At 35.9% G+C, this 13,121-nt stretch overlaps 1 long non-coding RNA gene across 1 annotated transcript; it reads right to left on the bottom strand.

The window, feature by feature from the left end:
* Positions 1-312: 312 nt before the first annotated feature.
* Positions 313-11,587, bottom strand: LOC132851096 (uncharacterized). The gene is made up of 6 exons (XR_009649014.1): positions 11,573-11,587; positions 11,175-11,418; positions 9,665-9,721; positions 9,472-9,528; positions 3,235-3,289; positions 313-575 (listed from the first exon to the last, which is right to left on the bottom strand). It is a non-coding gene; the product is annotated as an uncharacterized LOC132851096 (long non-coding RNA).
* Between the last annotated feature and the right edge of the window lie 1,534 nt (positions 11,588-13,121).

Genomic DNA, 13,121 nt, shown 5'->3' with positions numbered 1-13,121 from the left:
CATTAAATTTTTTTAATATTTGCACAACCACAAAGATATTGTTTAAATACAGCGCTATAAATCTAAAGGGACTATACTTGCTCAAAATTTTATTTTAAAGTTAAATAGTAAATTACAAGTTTGTGATTGTAAAACAATAACTATATAAGAGGATTGTCAGTATGCAAAACAGGTAACTTTTTTATTTGTGAACCAGGTGAAAATTACTTAAAAACCTAAGAAACAACAAATATCAATCATTACCTTTTTAATAAGAAAGCTTAACTCAGATTTTAAGACACATTTCCCCAATTAAATGAGAGAAAATCAATATCGTTCAAAACTATATTTTTATTTAAATATTAAATGATGTATATTCAACTTAGAATAATACAATCAATAGCTGAAAGAAAAACACTTAAAAAAAAATTATCAAATAACGGGGGAATTAAACACATTTACCAGCAGAATACAACTGCAATCAAAGTTACATTAAAAACAAAACCAAAAAGTTATTTTGCAAATTCAAAATCAAAAATCAGAGCCGCCATCTTCCCGACAAAGCTGTAGTCTCCACTTGTTTGTCCAGTAGGGGTCTTAATGAAATCAAAAAGGAAAAGGGAAAACATGTAAGCCCCAAATGAATGTATCTACATAAAGCTTAAAATTAAAAATATTAGCTTGAAGATAATGTTACACTTGACTGAAAGTATACTGAATTACTTTATATTATACTTAGTCAATCCACTTGAATAAGGGTGGCCTGAATAATCTTTGTACAACAGTACCAGATCACCAAATTCCTTTAATGGAAACATTTTCACAGCAATATATTACATCCAGCCAATAAGTACAACTTCTGTATGTAATTTTAGGAATTTGCACAGTACCTTATTCAAACAATGTATTCTTTTTCCAGTTTTACTAACACCAACTACTTAATTCAACAAGATGCAATAACAAAAACAGCAAAAAAACAAACACTTTCAACTAGCTTTTCATAGCTAGCAATCACTGCAGCTTGGAATTTAGCTTTATCTAATGAATACATTAATTCTCCTATCATATTATAAAACACACCTGGTTTGCGCCATGTCAATGTGTGTAACTGGATTTAATAAATTTTATATGAAAAGGTCACTGCCATGATATTTAGTTATAAGAGTTACATAAAATCTCTGAAGACAGACCATGTCAAGATTCTCAATGTAGTATGTGCAAGTGTTTCCAGTCATAAATGCCAATGATGATAATTACTAATAACATTGTAAAAACTTAAAATACATTCTTATTTTGATAAAATGGATGTTTTATTCAGTATAAGACTACATTTATGGCATTCCTTAGACATTATCTGACTTTCATTTATCTAGTTTATACAACTGAGCAATTGAGGGTTAAGGGCCTTGCTCAGGAGAGCAGTAGCAGATTGGTGGTCCAGTAATTCAAACTGTCTGCCTCCCGATCAGTAGTCGAACACCTTAACCACTGAACTAACATTTCTTAAATTTACTATTTGAACATTAACATCTTTTATTTTAAAAAATAAATAAATAAATAATAATAATAATAATAATAATAATAATAAAGTTAAGTCATTTAATAATCTAGTTATTTGTTAAGCTATACCTTTCCAGAATACTTGAAATTTTAAACTAATTTATTTATGATTGTGTTATGTTTCTTATGTTAAGTCAGTTAGCATATCTAGAGGTCATTTCAAAATAACAGCTAAGACACAGATTTATTCCAATGTTGAGATCAGATTTTCAGTAGGTTTAAATGTTTAAACATAGTTAAAGCATTTGGTGGCATTGCATGATCTTGCATCAAATGATAGGGGTAGCCTTCCACTAGTTTCTAAATTTACTTTATCAAAACATTTGCCTGAATGACTGGTGTAGCAAGTGCATGGACATCTTTGCCTGGACACACTTCTATCCACTACAATCTACAAATTGTTATAGATTCAAATCGAGGTTTTATGATGTACACCTCAATACTTTAGATGCAAAAATTGAATGTCAGATGTACATACTTTGGCCTGAAATGTTCAGGTGAACCCCAAGACAACAACAAACAAACTGGTGAAAGGGTTGGAACAATCAGGTACCCAAGCTTGTTCATCACAGGGAGTAAATTTATGATTTTATCTGGAACAGGGCAACATCTGTGTGGTCCTAGGCTATAATTTACCATGCAACTGCTTGTACAAATGCTTGCGGTACCTTATGTTTTTTTGGAAATTGCTCCTAAGCAGGAACAGAACTTGTCATAGTTTTTTTTTCGGTCTTGGATTAGTTGCTTGGATTCTTCCATTATATCAAAGGCAAATACGCACAGAAAAAGAGACTATAAAGGATGGGCATTTTTCAGTAACAAGTGCACTTCGCAATTTAATTCCGAATCACCACAATGTCTCAATTATAGGCTTACAAAAATCATTTATAGACTCTTCTAGACTGTTTTAAGAAACAGTCAATTTAGTGTATGTAAACTTCACTATAATTCTCATATAGTGAATTAAAGCTGAAATCAATCTGTCTAGATGATTGTTTTAAAATGACCTCTGATGTGAAATTCAAACTAATCAATTTATTATATAACTAATCAAAAATAAACATGGTAAAATGAAATGCATGAAAAAAATGGAAATTAATTATCTATAGCCTGGTTGTATATAATCTTTTGGTCTCATCTCAAAAATTATAAAATAGTCAAAAATGTAATAATGATAAAGCAATATGGTACTATAATTAAAGAGTAACAGAACAGTTGACCATAATTTAAGTAACTGTTAGCACGTAGCACGTTAACAGTTAGCAAGTAACTGTTAACATTATGTTTGGTTATTAAATGTAAATACAGGTGCCTACATTGGACTTCGATTATTTGGTTCAAGACCTAGAAAATGCTAAGAGTACCAGCGTACATTCGCTAAATTCACAATATTTAGCCAATTACAGCCGAATTAACCTCCATTAGCATAAATTTCTAAAGTCTTTTAATTAGTGTTAGCTGCACATGTAGTTTTGAATTCCATTAAATTAGATTCCCCCCCAAAAAAACAAAAACAAAGAAAAAAAAAATCATAAAAAGAATATCTATAAAATTCACACATTAGTTTTTTTGTTTTTTTTAACTAAAGCATGTCTACTTTTTCCTATGGTAGGGTTAGCAGAAACCAGTGCCCTTTCCAACAACAGACATATGTTGCAACAAGCCGCATGGACATGAACAAGAACAAAGACTTACCAAGCAGTATTCTTTTCCCAGCAATCTCATGACAACGCCCACAAATTGACAGATGCTAAGGGAAATAAAAAGCAATTACTCTCCGTTAGGCTGCTGAGACTGTAAGACTATATAACTTCTGTGACTAGGTTGTGTATTTGCAAACATAACAGGTTGTCATGGGCTCACAAGTGTGTCTACCTTAATTCTTGCATGTAATATGAGCATATTCAGTAATGGGCAGTGCCACATTTACCAAACCAGAATTTACAGGAAACAAAGTAAAGAAAAGGACCAATCTCGCAGTGTGTTTGGTACTGAAACAGCAGTACTGCAACAACAGTGGACAACAGTGAGTAGCTTAGTTGCTATCGTCTGATGCCTAGCTTGCTGTTAACAATAGCAATAATCTAGCCAGCCATCATTTGTAATAAAAGCCATTGTTCTGTATGGGAAGGGACAGTTAGGCTTGGTTTATTCTTCTGCATCTAGACTGTATATTTGCAAACTTGCATAACCTCACCAGAGTGTCTATACTTGTATGTCATTTGCATGTAATTGTAGGCAGGGCTACATCTACCAAACAAGGCATTGTTTTTCAGGAACACTATTTTCCCACTCCAGCATGTTTGATGTGGAAAGTGGGAAAAAATAAATTCTTCAGTGAAACCATGTATTTTGTTTGCTCTGTCAGATCATGTAAATAATATGTAATCATAAAAAGGTACTATAACTGCATGTTTACTATTATAGGCCTGCTGGTGTGTCTACTAAGTGGCTACTGGTGCGTTGAACTCACTGACGCTGTTATGAAACTCAGTACAGTAATTAGCATTCTTACCAACCTACATAGCTGGCTAGCTGACAATTCAATTCCTCCTGAGAAGTTCATTTTTAAGTTCAAGTTGGGAAGTCAGGTACATTAAAGTCAGACTGATTAGAGTCAGACGAAAGTGTTTCTTTTGTTAATTAACTGCAAAAAAGTGCTTTATATTTTGTTTTTAATCATTTTAATACCACTGTAAATGTTGTCTTTATAAATACCATAATCAGACCATTTCTCTGTTTAACAAATATGTGTCAGTTGTTGAACTGACCAATTGAACTATGTTTACTGACTGAGCACAGAGTTTCTGAGATAGGGGATCAGAGTAAATTGTATATAGCATAGGTCACTAACAGGTGGACCGCGGTACGGGCCCGGACCCAGAAGCTGTCCAATACGGACCCGAACCTACAGCCAAAACAAAAGGTTACGATTTAAAACTTGACGAAGCGCTTCTATTTTATCCGGTGCAGCTTTTGCAACCTTTACGGTAGTGGTAGTGGAAACGCACAGACCAATTGCATGCGAGTTAAACCATCCCACGTGATACCACTCAAGCAATCAAGTCTGTGCATTCCTGAAGTAAACCCTGCGACTCAACAGTGCAAGACAGATGAGAGAGAATTAGAGTAAAGTTACACGTGAAAGAAAGATAGCGATACATGTAGAAAACAAAGGGAGAGAAACAGACGAGTGAGACGGAGAAAGGGAGAGAAACAGACGAGTGAGACGGAGAAAGGGAGAGAAACAGACGAGTGAGACGGAGAAAGGGAGAGAAACAGACGAGTGAGACGGAGAAAGCGAGAATAAAGAACAAATGGCGCTCTCCAAAAGAAGAAAAGTAGACAGCGAGAATAGAGAATTTAATCCAGAATGGACAGATTCATTTCTGTTCATACTTCCCACTTCACATTAAACCAGTGTGTCTCATATGTTCAGAAACCGTGACACTTATTAAAAGTGGCAATGTGAAACGCCATTATGAGACAAAATATACAGGTTTTGAACAAACATATCCACTTAAATCTGAAGACAGCGACTTCTGAGGGAAGTAGCCCTATACATCCTGACCATGCTTGGCTCTACATATAACTGCGAGGCAGCTTTCTCTACAATGAACAGTCAAATCTAAATTTCGTTCCAGGGTCACTAATGAGCACCTCCACATGTGTATTAGAATAGCCCTGACTCCATTCAAGCCCAGGTTTAAAATCTTGCCAAGCTAGAGCTCAGTTCTCTCACTGAGATATAAAACGGAAAGTTAAGCACTTTAAACATACACAATTTTCACATTTTATGTGGAAATGTAGCCCTACTTTTATTTATTTAATGAGAGAACGTTATACATATCTACAATCATACATATGTTCAGTTCTATGTTACATGACAATAAATATTGTCAAAAGGTTTTTGAATTGTACTGAATTTATTGGATTTGACAGTCAGGTATCGAGACAATCCACTGCAACGTGGACTAAACCCTGTGCATTGCAGATAAGATAGGATTGTATCTTACAATGTCAAGGCAAACCGTTCAACAAGTAGCTGCCTTTGCCGTCATGCTCATCACTTTAAGCAAGCTGGCTGGCTTTTTGCCTCGTTATTATAGGTAAACATGCCGTATAACGTAGTGAAACGATAATTTGACCTTTATTAATTTTATTTTTTTGGGTGAACTGTTCCTTTAACTATGATTTTATCTATGTTTATCTGTGTTATTGATGGATTTTAAATATCTATTTATTACTATTTATTACTGCTTATTATACATGTTCATTGATGTTTTAAAATGTTTTTTATAATATAATATTTGAATTAAATTGAATGTTTTGGATACCACTATTAAATTATTGTTTTTATTATTATTTTACTGACTTTAAGTCAGCCTACTTATAGACAATGCCTCTCTTGGCACTGTTCATGTAAAAAACTGTTTTTTTGGACACTAACAAGTGAAAATAGTTAGGTTAGATACATTTGAGTAGGCCTGTTTTGTTAAAAATTGATAGTTGTAATGCTTCTGTGCAGAAAGAAACCCGTGAGCCACGAAGGTAAGTTTGCAAGCAGATTAGACTAATTTCCACCTATTAGACAGCCTAATCAGCTTATCGTGTTTTGTATTGCATCACTTATAGCTCTTAAACCTTTAAAATAGAGTTTAGGAAGATGTATGTAACTACAGTCATTAGCTTTGCTTAACTATTGAAGCCTTGTCTCTTGTCAAAAGGCTCAATGTGACCGCAGACTTTTGAACACTGCTGGCAGCAGCAACGTCTGTGTCCGTACCATTCTTATCAATGACAGCATAATCTCGTATCTCCCTGCTCCCAAGTCATAAAGCTTGTATCTCCGATAAAACGTGACTTTGCGAAAATGATGTGTTAATGTTGGTACACAACAGTATATGATAGCAATGTAAGGTATAACTTTAACGATACAATGTTTAATAACTCAAAAAAAAAAATACGCGAAATACGTTAATTTCCTGAAAAATAATGGTTTTGGAGATACAAGGATTCCTCCCGACAGCGACGATATATATCACATTAACTATTTAGACATTATGATCTTCCAGACCTTTGCTTCAAGAAATTTTCTCTTACTGGACCTCTTTAAATTTTAGTTGAATACCTCTGGTATATAGTATCAGAGTAAATCCAGTAAACTTAAATGCAACAAGCTATCCTGTGAACAATAGCAGGCAGTTAAAAATTATGTGAATTTGAATGACTAATAAAACATTCATATCTCCTACTGCTGTCTGACATCCACCTGAAATGCACAAGCATGTTGCACTTACTAATTTAATTATACAGATACACAAACAATTGTAAATTTGTGTATATTTGTATTCAAGTCTGGTTACACAGCACCTGCTTTTGAAACTCATTAAAACCGGAGTGTGATTCACATCAAGCCCAACATGGGTGTGTTATTTTTAACCCGTAGAAAGCCAGACACAGTAGAAAAATGGCACAAAAGTATATATGGGAGTCCACAAAACCCAAGAAAACTTCTTGCTCTGTTCCTTGGCTGTATTGTGTTGCACAGCAATTGAAGAGAACTAAGATCAGCAAAAAGTGGAAAGTAATCACAAGTCGACGCAGACCTCATCTATTACAGTATGTTCCTGGCCAAGCTCAGATGTGATTTCTACCAAGATTTCCTTCTACAATCAAAAGCTTGAAGCTTTTGCACAAGATCCTCATAAGCTCCACATTTTCTCTTCACTGCTCAGCTCCCCCGGCTTCACCTGCCCCATCCTCCTTGATGGCTGAAGACTTTGATGCTTCCTTTCACAATGAGAATATTGAGAAAATCAGCCAGACCTTCACTTCTGCCCTGACCACACCTACATTTCATAGCCAGGATTCCACTATTCCTTCATTCACATTTTTCAACTGTAGCAGCAGAAGAGATTTTACAACTTGTCAATTCTCGCAATGCTACTGCCTGGATCCAAACACTACCACTATGCTTCAGACCATCTCACAAGACCTTCTGCCCTTCATCACCATGATCACAATAGATACCGAACATCTGGTCATGCATCAACTACTTTAAATTTATTTATATCCTGAAGTAAGCTGCTCTGGCTGTAGTTATCAGACTGTAACTACAGAATGGTATCACTTCTCTCTTTGCTTGGACACATTGTGTATAATCAATTGTCTGTCTCTTGCAGAACAACCTCCAACATCCCAACCAGTCTGGCTTCAAAGCAGCACAATCCACAGAGACGGCCATTTTGGCTGTCTCGGAGAAACTGCATGCTGCTAGACCAGCAAAGCGGTCATCTTAGTCCCCATCCTCCTCAACCTTTAGGCAGCATTTGATACGGTCAACCACAATACTCTCTTGTCCACCCTCAGGAGTCTTGGAATTGGTGGATCAGCATGGGAATGGTTTGCTTCCTACCTGGAAGGTCACTCATATCAGGTAACATGGAGATGCAATGGCATCTGCTCCACACAGACTTTCCACCGGTGTCCCACAGGGCTCAATACTTGGTCCTCTCCTTTTATCTCTGTATACTCATTCTCTTGATGAAGTTATTTCCTCACATGACACAAATTTCATTCTCCTTCCCTCCCTCAGGTACTATGGCTTCTGCTCAACTCTCAGCATGTCCGACGGACATATTGTTGATGACGGCTCATCAGTTGAAACTCAATCCCAGCAAAATTGAACTGCTGGTCATCCCAGGTGATTCATCCCCAGGTCAGGATCTTGCAATATCCTTACACAACATCTCCCCTTCGGTCATGGCTCGCAACCTTGGGATAACAATGGACAATCAACTGTTTTTCCTCGCATGTTGCTAATGTGACACGTTCATGTCTGTTTTTCTCTTCTGTCATTTTTATCCACACAGGCTGCTCAGGTACATGTTCAGTCTTGTACATCTTGTCATTTCAAGACTGGACTATAGCAACTTGCTGGTGCCAGGTCTACATAGGAACACACTTCATCCTCTGAAATGATTCAAAATGCAGCTGCCCGGCTTGTTTTCAACCTGGCTAAGATACCACATACCACCCCACTGCTGTGCTCCCTCCACTGGCTTCCAGAAGCTGCACGCATCAGATTCAAAACACTAATGCTTGCCTACAAAGCCAAAACTGCACCTCGCTCCCTCAAAGCTACTAGCGGTACTCAACTGGTCCCAACATCTCTTCTGTTCTGGCACCGAGGTGGTGGAATAAACTTGCCGTAAATGTCTGAACAGCTGAGTCACTGGCTATCTTCAAACAACTGGTGAAGACCTACCTCTTCCTAATACATTTAAACTAGCACCTATTGGTTGTGTGTGTATATTGAAGAAGAAAAAAAAAAGAGTTTTAAGTTGCTGGTATTTTAATCTGTAACCTAATTAACCAGTGTTAATGTATTCCATAGATAGCGACTTTAAATCACTTTTGTATGTAGCTCCGGATGAAGGATAACGTCAATCTTCATATTAACATACCATGATATCATTTATATTATATAAATAAATAAATGCTTTCAATACAATCTTCAAAAATGCACACTTCATATTTTTCTATAGTGATTTCAGTGCAAATGTTAGATACATACACCTCATTTAATCATTTTAATTCCAGCTTATTCTCCAACAAAAAAATCTTTTTAATTAATGTTTTTCAGTGATCACTTGTAATTCTAAAAAGGTTCACATGCAGAGTACATTCAGTACACACTAATAACAAAAAAACAGAAAGCATTACTGCATCAGGCAGAAAAAACAAAACAAAAAAACATTATAATGCTGCAAAATTAAATATCAAAATGTCTTTAAATTCAATGGCAAATGTTGTACCTGACAGCATAATGCAATTCCATAAGAGTTCATTAATTCCTTAACATATGTATCTATAGGTCATTACCTTCTATAAGTAGTTAAATTAATCAGTCACAAGTTTAATACTTACACTGGAATCTTCCATTCATTCACTTCCTTTCACTTTGCATGTATGTGGAACAAATTCCTATAAATATAAAAGTATAAAACAAACATTCAGTTACCATCTGTTCAGTTTGTCATAATGGTTGCAAAACAATAGATAACCACAATTTACACAGCTTGTTGTTTAAAAAATAAATAAATAAATAAAAGACACTTACATAGTTATATTATGGAACTAAGAATTCTTCCATCATCTTTTTACCAGGGGTGTCTGCCTGTATAGAAGATTAGCAAATTAGCAGACAAGTTTTTTTTTTTAATTATCTAACAAAGTTGGCATTCATTCATTTTTCAGATTTGCATATAGAATTGACAAACATTATACCACTGTTAATTAAATGTAAATAAAATATAGTTGTCCTGATGACAGCCCTTGGCAGTATGAAAATGTGTCAAAAGGTAATTACCCAACATAAGTTTACTTACTGAGGTTACATTTCAACATTTTAATGTGGTAGATTAACGAATAGAATTACACTCCCCAAAATCTGCAAGTGTTCATATACTTATTTTTAAATGTTAGAGAACATAAACCAAAGACACTGAATACAGTGTGAATACATAAAAGTAAAATATATATTAATATGATTCATATACATTGTATATATATATATATATATATATATATATATATATATATATATATATATATATATATATATATATATATATAAAAATTCAAATGGACGGTATGTCTGTGTGGAAATTGGAAGAAAAATATTGGGTAAGCTTGACTAGTAAAACATACGCATTTATTGTCAACAAATTTGTCACTTTATTTTTTACTTTTTATCTGGGGTCTAGAAATTAACTAAGTTACATACAACCATTAAGCAGACAAAATTGAGACTAAAACAGTCTGAAATGGTGGTTTTCAGCACCACTAAGGGTTAAAAGCCAACACCCTGGTATTTCACATTGAAGAAAATTCTGAATAAAAACAGTAAAAGATAGTCATGTCACATATTCTCCACACATAGAAACAGATAAATTAAATAAATATATGTTTCTTGAATGAATACATAAAAATTAAAAATACAAGCAATAACATTTGCAGTGTTATTTGCATGATTACTTGCAAGTACATCTAAAGAAATATATATATATATATATATATATATATATATATATATATATATATATATATATATATATATATATATATAATGTGTGTGTGTAAATATACGAATGCTTTCGTCTTTAACGGCACATTCAAAACAATAAAACAAAAGCCACTAATTTTAATTACAAATGTTCATACTGATGACGCACATAATTTTAATACTATTTAAATATTTTGCTTTTAATTCGTTTTTTTTGTTTGCTTGTTTTCACATTAAGTCCTGGCAAGGTCGTTCGTCCTTTCAAGGACAAAGCAGTCAAAATGCGTAGTCAATAAAAAGTCTGCATTTTCTTCGTTGATGTACGTTATACATTCTCAACTTTCTTACCAAAAGATGTTTTTGTTCTTGTATTTCATCACATAGTTGCATAAAATATTGTACATTTAATCGACAGGAAAATATTTTCATAAATTTGCGGTGGCCCCATCATGGCCATTTTTTTTTTTTTTTTACAACGGTGAACCTTCTCTATTTCCACCATATTGGAATACATTAAAAATCGTCTAAGGACGATCGTACACTTCACTCGGTAATAAATTCTTACCAAGATCCAAAAGCGACGTCCAGCTTTGTCGTATGAACATAAATTCATCGTGTTTTTTTCGCAAAGTTTTACTCATTTTATCACGGACCTGTCAACATCATCTGCTCGCTATTTCCCTTGGTCGCAGTCACTCTGCTTCCCCGTTCTCCTTCTTCGTGCTCTCAGCCTGTGCTCTTCTCCTATTTGAATGGGCGGAGCATCTACTGGGACGTCAAGGGCCACAACTTCCGCTTACTGGGGCATTCTGGGTAGAAGAAGCATTTGCGTAGTTGATTTTATATTACTAAGTTTATATTGTATTGTATTGTAAACAGTAAATTGTAACAATACGTATTGAAACATTGTTTAATATATTCTGTTGCTTGCTCTCTCTTCTATTTTTGCTCAAAATTTCATACATGCGTCCGTTTCCTTAGTGTCGTTTCCAAGTTGTTCGTTTGCGCTTCCAAACATTACAAGAAATGTTTACATGGCATGCAGATTAGGGGCGGTATAAAAGTCTCAATTGGTCCATTGCTTCTCAACCAACAGCCCTTTGTTTGAAATGGATAACGTCTGGAACTCTGAAAAAAAATCCTGCCTGACAAAGTTTTCCAATTCCAGAGAGAATATCCCTATGTAATCATTGTCAACGAAGCCTAAAATCTACAGAAACCCATTTTATAACATCTCACCATTAACTGTTTCAAGTTTAAATGATCTATTGTGTATCAGAGTTATTAGAGAGAGGTTTTTGTAGAGGCACAGTGCCTCTACAAAAACCTCTCTCTAATAACTCTGATACACAATAGATCATTTAAACTTGAAACAGTTAATGGTGAGATGTTATAAAATCGGTTTCTTGCATTTAAGTTTGCAACTAAAACACCCAGTACAGGCATTGATGTGCAAACGTGGGTGTTTTACGTGTCAAAGATAAAAGATATAAAGTTAATAAACTAATCTTCATCAACTTACAAAAAAGTATAATTTTGAAATGTTTCTTTTGCTCCATCAGTTGTTTCATAAAATAGCCTGTTTTATCCACCCACGGCTTATGGTTGGGAAACGTTCTGATGGTGGTTTTCTGCACCATATCATCCGCTAGTTTCCCTACGAATCCCACAACCGCTTTCGTAAACATGTTGACGTCATCAGAGCTGCGCCTGAACATGTCCCAGTCTGCGTTATCCAGAGCGTCCTGCAGAGCGGCCACCGATTGGTCAGTACAGCGCGCGACCTCGCTCTGAACTGGAGCTTCCTGTTTCAGCCTTTGTTTGTAAACAGGTATGAGTAAGATGGCGGCATGGTCCGATTTCCCAAATAGTGGACGTGATTGTGCCTTGTAGCTGTTTTTGAACGGTGTGTAGCAGTGGTCCAGTGTCCTTTCACCCCTGGTGGGGCAGGTGATGTTTGAGGTTGGCACTATTAAAGTCCCCCACCACAATGGGCGCAGCGTCCCGATGCTGTGTTTGGTGTAGCTTTAGTGTCTCATGTAAGTCCCATACTGCAGTGTCCGTGTCCACTTGAGGTGGAATATAAACGGCACTGACTATGACCGAGCTGAATTCCCGAGGTAAATAGAAGGGCCGACATTTGATGGTCAGTAGCTCCAGATTTGGTGTGCAGGAGCGTGTAAGAGGAACGATGCTCGCGCTCTCGCACCAGTGCTTGTTCACCATCAGACACACTCACCTCCCGACTCCAGTGTTCTGTCCATGCGATAAACCGAGAAAAACTTGGCTGGCTGGATGGCGTGGTCCGGTATCGCTGGGTTCAGCCATGTCTCGGTGAAGCAGAGAAGGTTACAGTCTCGAATGTCCCTCTGGAACTTGACCCTTGCCCTGAGGTCGTCGAGCTTATTTTCCAGAGACTGGACATTGGCTAACAGGATACTAGGTAAGGGAGCACGGTGTGCACGTCCCCTTAGCCTGTTCCTGACGCTGGCTCGTTTCCCTCGCGGACGCC

Source organism: Tachysurus vachellii, chromosome 9 (assembly GCF_030014155.1).
Source record: "Tachysurus vachellii isolate PV-2020 chromosome 9, HZAU_Pvac_v1, whole genome shotgun sequence".
Taxonomy (NCBI): Eukaryota; Metazoa; Chordata; class Actinopteri; order Siluriformes; family Bagridae; genus Tachysurus; species Tachysurus vachellii.
Note: the sequence above shows the minus strand (reverse complement) of the source record. Positions and strands in the feature narration are given on the sequence as shown.